Genomic DNA, 11,286 nt, shown 5'->3' with positions numbered 1-11,286 from the left:
CTGGGGCTTAGCTTTAAGTATGGCAGCAGTGTCAGTGCAACAGGCGTTTGTTTCCAGGATGTCTCGAGCAGGGCTTCAGCTCCAGGATAGCTTCTTTTATCTGTTTGAGGCTTGATAGTTGCAGTTAACAGAGTTCTGTGTTCCCGCTAGCAGCCCATGCTGCCAAGGTCTCTCCCAGCATCAACAAACAAACTACGCCGGTAGTTGTCACACAAACAAGTGTGGCACCCCACAAGGCCCCCTCACTTACGTAATGCTGCCACTTCCTTCTGCAGCAGCTCCACGAACCCTCAGAGTTGCTCCCCAGGAGGAATGAAAATGACTTTGGTGTGAGAATTAAAATACTTGGTATAAAGTGGAACGCGCTGAGCATCGGCCTTAATTCTGCTTCATGGAGTTTGCAGCCAGAGGGGAATTTTGTGCTGCGTTTTGGCATCCTGCATTGCACAGATGAACAAAGCTCACCCAACAGAGCCCTGGCACAGCTACACAGGGGACCACCTACCTGGCCCCACGTCTTGGGGAGCTTCACTTGGCTCATGGCTTTGAGGCATCTCTCCTGGGCATAGGCAGGCCCTGCAGCGCTGTCACCCTGCCACCTGTGTCTCCTAACCACAACCCCTCGGAGGTTTACAGTTAAGAGATGTTGGTTTCCTGCAGTTTCTCTCTCAAATCAGCAACGTTCTCTGCTTTCTGGGCTCCTTTTTGGTTCTGTTTCCTCACACCCAGCCTTTCCACCACCTCCTCCTCATCCCTGCTGCTGAGGGCTCTGTTGCTACCACCCAGCAGCTCGGTGGATGCCCCAGCCATCTGGGGACCTGCACAGTGTTCCCCACCTCCGGGACAGCCATGCAGGAAGGGTGGAGCAGGCATCTTTAGCAGCTTGGCTACATGCCATCCATCACCTGGAATATTCTTGTCCTCCATCATGAAGTGTGCCTTGTCTGATGGGAACGACTGAACAGACGTTTGGGAGGGTGAGTTTTCCACATCCCTAGGTCAAATTTTACCATATGGTTCACTTGATGGTTAGAAACAGCACCTTATCCACGTGACACACTGTTTGACTCTCTGCTCAGTAAACTTTTGGACTTGTTTTATGTGTCCTTGGATTGGTTTTGGTTGTTTGTTTGGATTTTTTAAGTAAACTACTGCCTCTAAGTATTGAAAAAATGTATCTAAGAAAAGATGGGTTTGGCTTTTAAAAACCGGTTGTTAGGAGTAGCCCTTTTCCTTTTCAGTGTTTTCAGAAGTGACAAGCAGTACTCGGGAATTCTTTATTTTTTTTAAGAAGGCATATAAACACAGAGGTGTGCAAAGAAGGTGCCTTTCCAAAATACATCTGCCCTGTCTGCTATAACACACCACCACAACCGCCTTTGCTTGGGATTTGCTCCACACAGGAAAATGTGGAGGATCCTAACTGCAGAGGAGGGTTTGCCTCCCTTGTTTGTGCAGTTAGGAATGTGGGTGAGTCACTGCCTTTGAGGAATGAAACCTTCCATTCCAACCTTATGCCTTGTTTGCTTTTGAACCTGCAGTGCTGTTGAAGGTAACTCACCCTCCTGTGGCTAGTCTGGGGCTCAGGTTTAACATCTGGGTTCACGTTTTTCATTCCCTTCTTAAAAGCACAGAGGTGGGACTACATCTTCCCACGTGTGGTCCAAAATCCAGAGGATCCTGAAGACCTTAGGAGATCAGAGCAGGCAAACTCCCAGCTGGTCCCAGTGAGTGAGGCTGGTTTCCAGCACCACAGTGCAGTGGAATGTGGTGGCTCTTGAAACAGCAACGTCCCTAATTAAAAGAGGCATTTTCAACTACAAAATTAGAACAGTCTTTGAGGTCATTTTGTTTCAGGAAGGCAAGAAATGTGGAGAAAGAAAAAATGTGCTAGAAAGACACAAAACCCAGAGGCACAATTTTCTAACTTTTCTAGCTTTCAGCGATTTAAGCGTAGGGGACCTGGGGCCATTTTGCGATGAATTATCTGATTTCAAGGTTTTTACGTGCCTTAATTATATTCCTACTTCAGAAAATGAAGTCTTTAATTTTATGGAAATGCTTTAAGTATCAGTTTCATTCTTTCTTTTATATTCTGAAGATTGAAAAAAATATAAAAAAGACTTTCATACATAATTGTGCCATTTTCCTTTACTTGCAATTTGACATCTAAACATGATCTTTTTTCCATATATAATAGATGGTTTCATTCTTGGGCTGTTGTGTTTTTGGGGGGTTTTTTTGCACTGTAAGTCTGCAAGTTATTCCCAAAAGCCCAGTATTTATATTTATTCCACAGCAAGCATGGACTAGTGTGACTGCATAATTATATAAAAATGAATTTGAATTCCTTTGTTGCAAAATGTTCCGGGGCTACAGATATGTTTGAAATGCGTAATAAGCTCTGGGTATTGAGATTACAAGAGAAACTATCTGCAAAATCCTGCGGATTAAGGTCATGCATGAGATATTTAATTCTCCCTCCTGTGAGGTTTGATTGCAAGATAGTATGCTCCCACCGACTTCTTAAAATGAGACAGCTTGAAAAATTGACTAGATTCTGTCAAATTTGCTTCGCTGCTAGTGGAACTGGAGGTGTTGAAGAAATGGGGAACTGTGAGGAAAGGAAGAAGTAGAGACCAGGAGGGTCAAAATCCTGCTGGTTCACAGCTTGGAAGTGAGGAAAGACACCAAGATGACTCTTTTTTTCTGCCACAATTTGATCTACTACAGAATTCGCTGTATGAGAAGGGGAAGCTCTTTTCTCTGTTGCTGTGACTGCAGCAGTGTCTCAAGGCTGCAATTGGGACCAAGGTTCTGTTTTGTCGGGCCAAAGGATGTGTCCTTGAGGGTAAAGAATGCAAAGTGCGGCTGGGAGAAATGCAAGGAGCAGAGTGATGGTCATGGGGGGAGCACATCGCCCTCTGGAAATTCCGTCATATCTTTTCCCCCCTGCCCCAAATGCACATATGTTCAGTCCATATACCACAGAGACTTGATGGAAGGTAAAACTGGGTAAAACTCTCTGGGGGACAGCCAGTCCCCAAGGCCACTGCTCTCCTCCAGATTTGCCAGGAGGCGGATTCAGTGAATTCTTTTTTTACAGAGGTGGCTATTCTTCTGTTGTTTGGGTTTGTTTTGTTTTGTTTTTTTCTCCCCATAAACTATTGAAAATCATCTGATGGGAATAACTTCCACTAACTGATTATGTCATACAAATAGTGAGTATACTTATAGAGAACAAAGCACCATGGATTTAAGGTTAAATATGGATCAGCTGCATGGACTCCCTCTCCAAAAAGGTGTGGGTGGATATAACAATTTCACCCTGTTGCAGACATGATTAGTCACTTGTGCCCTTCATGCCGCCTGTAACTAGGGCAGTGCTGCTGCCTTACTGCCAGTCCCAAGGGGCCTGGGTGGTGGTTGTGCAAACGCGATTGGGCTGAGGAAGGGGTGGAGAAATGCAGCTCTCAGCCCGGGATATATTTAGTGAACGCAGCTGTGGGAGGCAGCACGAACAAGCGAGCTTTTGTATTGCCTGTCCTCTGACAGCTCACATGCCTAAATAATCTGCTAGTTTCTTACCCAGATGTTTCCTCCTCTGGTCCCTAATGTTTTTAATTTGAATGTAAAGTTATACTTCGGTTAGAATCCTTCCTATAGCTTAAAGTGAGATGTTTTACAATATCAGCCTTGGTACAGCACTTCAGACAGGGCAACCTGCAACTTCACAGGCACTGGACTTCTCCATGGCGGCTAGGGAAATTTGACTTCATCTTTTAGGGAAGGTAGTGATGTTTGACTATGCTTTCATGTGAACTGCAGAGCTTACTTGGGGTGGGAGCAGACCTGCAGTGCTGCTGCGGCCCCTCCCAAGCAAGTAAATCTGCTTCTTGCCAGGGCTGCTGAACCGGGGTGCAGAGCCTGCTTTTGGCACCCTGGGCACTTCACTGAGCTGTACAAACGCTGCCGGTCCTCCTGGCATCCCTGGGAGTCTGATCCAATATTTGCTGGTACGTCATGGGGAAAAAAAAAAAAAAAGAAAAGGAGGACAAAAATAGGTTTACTGACCCGCTGAGTCAAGCGGCAGCAGGTTACTGTTGCTGTGCATTAGGACTAATGGCCTGTGCTCTGGCAATGCTCAGACTTGCCCAGAGAAAAGAACGAGGGCTGAGGATTCCCTGTGCGTCTTCCTCCCTGTCAGTCGCACACAACAAGCCACGAGCTGGCCTGCCTCAGGCTTTAAAGGTTTATAACACATTGTACATGCAGAATATAAAAAGAACATTTTGTTTGGTCCTATTCTGATGTGGTTAAGGGGTTGGTAAAAATGAGACTGGTGCAGGGTAGTGCTGTCTGGATGTTGGAGACATCACATTTAGAGGGAGACAGGCTGTGCCATTGCTTTCCTAGAGCTTGTCCCACCTGACGGTGTTTTTCCACCCACAGCAGCATCGCTGGGAGATGTCGCAGTGACACAGTCCATTCTTTGGCAGAGCAGCACTCTGACCCTTCCCAGCCCGCCGTGGACAGCCCGGATTGCTGTTCCCGTGGCAGAGGACCCGATATCCGTATCGGAAATGCACCTCCTGTGGGTGGCTTTTAATCGCTCCACCACAGGCCAGCACTGATCCTGACACACATCCAGCTTCTCTTAAAACTGTGCAGGACACAGCCGTCCCACCTTTGCATGCTGTGATCTAAGGGAGTTTCAGCGGTCAGTTGTCTATCGAAAGTATTATTATTAAAGTATACGGGAAAAAAATGCATCTATGAAAAAAAACTGTACGAGCAACCAATGCCCTGGGAGCCCACAGCGTCTTTTCTGTCTGGAATCCCGCGGACCGCGCGGCCGGGGCTGCCTTTGTTTCCGCAGTGAAAGGGTTAAGCGGAGCACTAATTGGCTCTGAGCGCTGCAGCCCTTTGCAACAGATTATTGGCATGCTGGTAGGAGCAGCTCCCTTCCTTCCCTTCCCCCTTCATTATAAAAACATGTACTGTAGAGAAACCAAATACCACATGGCGCCCTGCGCCGAGCCCGTCGCCCGCTCCCCGCTCCGTGTTCAGCACAAAAAGTCCTTTTATATTTGGGAAGCGGAGGGAGAAAATTCTGGAAAGGCAAGATCGTGGCGATAGCGGCTGAATGGGCACATTTATTTACAATGTTCGGGGGCCGGAGCGCACAGCCCCCCACACCGCGTGGGGAGCGGTCCCGGCGGGGCCGCTTTAATGAAGGACAACTCTCCCCTTCGGCTTTCGGCTTTGCCGAGGGCTCTCGGGAGGGACCGAGGGGCTGAATGTGAAGAGAGAAAATATAAAAGCTTTGCGGGGGAAAAAAACTAACCAACCAACCAAACAAAAAAGAAGTTGCATTTCTGTTTTGCCGAGGAGCCGTGGGCGTTCGAGGCAGCTCTCTGCAGAGGCAGGCGCCATTTCGTGAGGCGGCATTAATGCAGCGGGAGGAGACATGTTGTGTGTCGTGCAGCTTGGGTTTGAAGGTTTTTCTCCTTGGTTTGAAGCAAGAGGCTTATTCATTCCGCCTTCACTCTCGTTCAGTCCAAAGGCTTTCGTTGTTTGTTTTTTTTTTTTTTTTTTTTTTTTTTTTTTTTTTTTTTTTTTTTTTTTTGTTTTTTTTTTTTAACTTGAAGGGAAAAAAAAATAATGACAAGCGGGGAAAACCAGGGAAAAGGGGGAAAGTTCTCCTGAGGGTATCACAGTGTGCAAGCAAACATCAGGTTTCTCTCCGAGAGGCAAAAACAATCTTAGGGGTGTACATGGTTCCAAAAATGCCATAAGGCTGTAGGAAGGATAAGCGGGATGACAGGCTGTACACCCAACCCAGGTGTGCAGGGGAAAATGTGGTACATCAGGCGTGTTTTAAAATAGAGAGTGTTTTTTTCTGCTACAAAAAAAAAAGGTCTGGCTGGTCCTGTGCCCACAGCAAAACTGGCCTTTTTGTGGTTTACACGAGCTGACTTGACTTTCAGGTATTGAGATACTAGTTTGATCTGAAAGCCCAGAGTACTGCTAGTGCTGCAGAGTGCTCTTTTGATCAAAGGAGAAAACAGGAATCGTGGCAGGAGTGAGCTCAGGCTGATGCCCTTCAGTGCAGAACTGGAGTAAGCTGCAGCATTTTCATTAAGGGCCTTTGGTATGGGAGTTGACTTTTTACCACTCTGGGACCTTTCACTTGCAAAATGCATTAAGGCTCATTTGTTTAACAAGTCTCTTGGAGCTGAAGAGAGAGAATTAATGCTGGCATTTGGGAATACAACTGATAGTGCTGCATTTGATTTTGGTTTCATGTCATTATTTTCTGGTTTCAGAGTCAGGAAAAGCTTGCTCATTTATTTTTCATGTAGCTGTAGTTTTTTCCCCTGGCTTCTTAAGGAGGCAGAACTCATGAAATTGTGCCATTAAAGGCCTGGAGCCTTTTGATCTGATGTTCAGTTTCAACAAATTTCTGTTCTAGAGGTTCTGCACTTGAGGGAAGGCTGCACGGTATAGAGATGAATCAGTGCATCTGCTAAAGGAAGAGCTACAAAATGAGTGCAGGTCTCTGTTCACTTTCCTTGCTGACCCATCAAGGAGCATCTCGTTGCCAGCTGACCAGTCCGTAATGTGTAGCTGGGAAATGTTGCAGCCTCTGCGGGAATATGATGGGGGATTGGGAATGCTGCAGCAGTGCAGCACACTTGGGTGTGGGGCTGCTGACTCCCAGAAAAACAGCCGTTGTTATTTCAGCTGCTCACTAAAGATTTGAAAACTTCCAGCCACAGTATTCAAATCCCAACGAGGTTTGTGAGCAGTGTTAGTCATAATTAAGACTCCTCCATGTTACGTGCAGCTGAATTTTGCAAGGTCTTTTGATCTCCTCGCTCTGAGTCTGTAAGTTCCTTTCCAAGCTTGTCACCTGCAAAGGTTTCTTTGAGACAGTGATTCCTTTATTACAGAAAAGCCTCTTTGCCACCTCACGACCATACCATTATTTTCTTGATTGCCCTTTTTTACTCTGCTAAGGTTACATTCCATCTGCAGTTCAAACATAACCTGGGTGCAGTGCACTGATCACCAGCAATAAATTTAGTGAAGAGCTCTAAGTGTGCCATTTGTGCATATCTTGATTTGTTTGTCCAAGACTGTGCATTATAATGATAATATAAAGCATAAAATAGTTTCCATATATAAAAATCACTTTTCCGGCATATACTTACATGCTTTTTGGAACCTCTCAATTAGGTTATATTTTCTAAACTTAATTCCACATTATTACAGCACTTGAGTAGACTTCAACATTCCAATTTTCAATTTCATTCTGTTCAGTGTGTGTGTTATATATGTATATGTATATACATATTTATATGCAAGAAGATAATCCTTTATTAATCTTTTGAGCAGAACAGTTTTCGTTTGTGCAGCAAAACTCCTGTGCCTGAATGTTCATTATCAGCACCTGATATTCTAGCCTGGAGCACAATAGCCTAATAACTGGAGTTTAAGCAGGGAAAAAAAGCTAGTTATTAAAGTCACAATGTTTCATTTTCATGCATGTTACAATTGTAAATTATTCAAGCATTTGCCTTTAGCTCCTACACATACTAACTTATTCTCCCCACACATTTTTTCCCCGAAGTGCTCTATGGTTTCCTTTGTCTTACATCCTAGGTTAGAGTATTCAAATGTACTGTTTAACACCAGTAAGATGTGTGGCTCGTTACAAGAAAATCTTAGATAGTTTTCAATTAAAAGCATTTGTTTCTACTTCTGTCTAACATTGGGTCTCTTCATAGTCGATAGTCTGCTTTATTGAGAGGTTTTTCAGGTGTACTAAAGGAGAGGAATAAGAAGTCAAATACCTAGCACAATTTATGTACTTGCTTTTGCCATTATTAATAAAAATGTGAAAGAAAAAGAAGTGTTGGGGAAAATTAAAGGAATGGTGATGCAATTATATCTGTATGTGCAAAGCTATAACGTGCTTGCTCTTACTCTTGAAATTTAGACTTCTGCTTCAGGTTTTCTTTCCCTTCTACAGACTGGATTAGTTCATTTCAGTTGCATTTTCCAAGTACTGCCATACATGTTCATCCCTAAATTCACTTCATGTGCTTCCAAATCCTTAGGACAACATTCAGTTTAGACACCAAGAAAAAACTGGATTGGTTCCACGGGCCTAAATGTAATCACTCAGCCCTGAATTAAAGGCACAGACACACAACTTAAGTCCCATGTGTTTGGAGTAACAAGATGGGGTCAAAATCTCAGCTTTTGCCATTGAAGTAAATGTTTACACTTAAGACACCTTTGTAGAGAGAGGTGATAGATCCTGGTTAGATGCATAGTTAAATCTTGAAGAAAATAAATTTCATTTTGGGGACATAGAACCTTGTTGGGATCTTTGTCTGGGTGAAATGGCAATAAAGGTGGCAGTGAGATTTTTCAGGTGGTGATCAAGCACTGTGCATGTCTCAGCCAAGATGTCTTGTGTTTGCTCTGCTGCTTTAATTGCACAAAAAGCCACTGACCTAATTTTGTGACAGTTTTGTACCAACAGCGTTTTCTAGGGCTGCTGATGTTTTGTCACAGCTTACCACCCAATACAAAACTTTGACTGTTAAAAAAAAAAAGTGCACTGTGAATGGTTTTAAGCTGAGACAAGATCGTCACCCTTAACGGCTTGGTCAGAAAGGGCGAGTATTTTTTCAGTGTGAAAATTTCTTGTCTGCAGCAGTTAAGGCTGGTAATTCCAGGGTTTATGTGCCTGACATGCCCAGAACTGCTCTAGTCCCTGGGCTGATGAGCTCTCTGAGTTGGGTAAAGCTCTGGCAGGAACCAGTTTATAATGAGTTGACTACAGGAAGAACATATAAAAGCTCATGGGAAACATCAGCCTGACATAGGAGCTGTTTCTGTTCAGGTGACATTCTAATCAAGTGTGTCTGTGCATCACTACAGCAAAAATTGATTGGACTCCATATCTAGCAAGTATTGACAAATATGAAGAAGTTTGTTTTGAGCTACTACATAAAGTGTCTTTTTATATATATGGTGCATTACAACAGGGTGATTCAATACTTTGTCACACTGTCTGTGAAATAAAAAAAAGAATATGCTTGTAAGATTTCAGAAAAAAAGGTACCATTTTTTTCCCTGCATGTGGCAATTTGCTGAATAATGCATCATTTTGTCAACTTTTATATAGCAATCAATAAATGCCCTACAGTGCTACCTGCACACTGGAGACAAGAATGAAGATCATTATGGAAACAGGCTTGAAACTTGCTTGAAATAAAAATCCTAGTTCTATACTTGCGGTTTTGGAGGCCGGCGCTGTTTTTCTTTTCATTCTAGAGTAGCTGTAATTTATCTTGTTCAATCTGAGTGAAATTCCTCATGTTTGCAAGGCCGGTATGAAACCCTTTGCCTCCAAAACTCCAAGGAGATTTACCAAGAAAATATAGTTTTTGTTATAATCACCATCATAACTTTCCAAAGTCTCCACTAGAACTCAAATGGAGCGTGAGTAAAAAAAAATTAGAGCTTATAGTTGGAAATTTTTTTTTGTCTTCAGTTTTGACGTGTAAACACATATTTTGCTAAGCCTGTTTTCCCTTTTTTGATCGTATTCCTCAAACACTAAAGCAATCAATCTTTACTTGCTTTTGTTTGCAGGAAATAAGTTTCAAGGATGGTCAGGTAAATGCCTTTGGAAAATGAGCTTTAAATGTGCATAAGGAAGTAATCATGCTAAAATTTCAAATGATCTGAACTTACAAAAAAAAATGTCATTGGCTGTATCCTCTAAAAATATAATTTTACAGTTACATTTAAAATCGAGATATTCTAAAGATTTGTCTTAAAATTTACAAAATGTTCTGACTCTTCATGTAACAATTCCATTAGATATTGGAAAATGGGAGAACAGTATCTATTTTGAAATGTAAGATGGAATTAGGCTCCTTTAATTGTGCTGATGTTTTTGTGTCTTCTTTTGGTTTGTTTTTTGGTTTGGTTTTTTTTTTTTTTAACAAACTCTTGATAAAACAATGACCAAAAACCACTCCAGTAATTCTGCAGACTATTTCCAGCCAAAATAGTGAGATAAAGAACACTGCTTGCAGCTTCTACTTTTTAAAGTGATTTTAAACCTTATCACCATGTCTAATCCTTCTATGGTTCCAGTCCTGCAAGTTTCTAGGCAGGGAACTTGATCAGTGCAGAGCAGTTCAAGTGTGGAGGCAAGGTCACAGCACCTGCCTTGGTGTACTCTACCTGTGGCATTACAGCCCCTGGGAAAGGTGCACATTAGTTTCTTATTTGTTTTCAAAGGTGATGTCAGCAGTAAGCAAAGTTGCATCATCATTTTTTCTTGTAAGGAGACATGTAAGACCTTGTTAACACTTTTATAAATTCCAGTGTCTAAGTGGAGACAGGTAAAATGGTCAGTATTTTTCTACCATGTCCCAGTCCTCTTATAAAGTTTTCCAAGCCAAGCAGAAGTTTGTTACCTAAAGGGTGACCTCGAGAAACAGTACATTGCATAGAAGAAGCAGGGGCTAAAAAGGGGGTTAAATAAACAGATTTGTTGTTCCAAGCTCAATGGTTTACTTTAAGAAGCAATTAAATATATTATTATCCAGTCACCCATATTATTTAAGTTTGAAGCAGTCTAGAGTTTTAAAGTGTCGTAACATTTCACCAAAATAAGGACTACTGTATCTTTCTGTCTTTTCTTAACACTTCTAAGGCTGCCATTTAAGGCAATAGCTGTGTGTTAGACATTGACCAAATACAGCATAAATACCTTAACTGAGATGGTCTCTATTTCTTACATCTAGTTCAGATGACAACAAGGGTTAGTTTGAAGATTATCTGTGATAAAAATGAAAAGCTTCAAGTCTCAAACCTCCTTAAGAAGAGTGGATTTGATTTCCCAAGAAAATGTGTGTATATTCCCTAGTGGAGTTAATATAAAGCATAATAATTAATCCTCTCAGTAGACAATAGTTGCTGGTCTGTTATTTGCTTTATTGTACACAGGAACTCATGCAAAACTGAAACAGTGAGGTGTGTCGGTTGTTAGGGAGCTCTTAGATCTAAAATTTGAGCTCAGGCCACAAGATCACGTGTACAGTAACAGTACTGACTCTTTCACGCATTGTGACCAACAAGTTAAAAATTGCTTGGGAGAGACCATTAAATCCCACTAAATATGTTGATTCCATTTCTGACTTCTATTGTGTCTTTATACTTTTTTATTAATAACTTTCTTTCCTTTGAAAG

General features: G+C 42.4%; 1 protein-coding gene across 1 annotated transcript in view; it reads left to right on the top strand.

Annotated features, from left to right (window-relative positions):
- Positions 1-810: 810 nt before the first annotated feature.
- The window catches only part of CHD2 (chromodomain helicase DNA binding protein 2), an 81,745-nt gene continuing 71,269 nt past the window's right edge, over positions 811-11,286 (top strand). The window contains exon 1 of the mRNA XM_066328280.1: positions 811-977. The gene's annotated coding sequence lies outside the window, so the exon portion shown is untranslated. The remainder of the gene's footprint in view (positions 978-11,286) is intronic.

Source organism: Sylvia atricapilla, chromosome 13 (assembly GCF_009819655.1).
Source record: "Sylvia atricapilla isolate bSylAtr1 chromosome 13, bSylAtr1.pri, whole genome shotgun sequence".
Taxonomy (NCBI): domain Eukaryota; kingdom Metazoa; phylum Chordata; class Aves; order Passeriformes; family Sylviidae; genus Sylvia; species Sylvia atricapilla.
The sequence above is the reverse complement of the archived record's forward strand: the minus strand, read 5'-3'. Positions and strand labels throughout refer to the sequence as shown.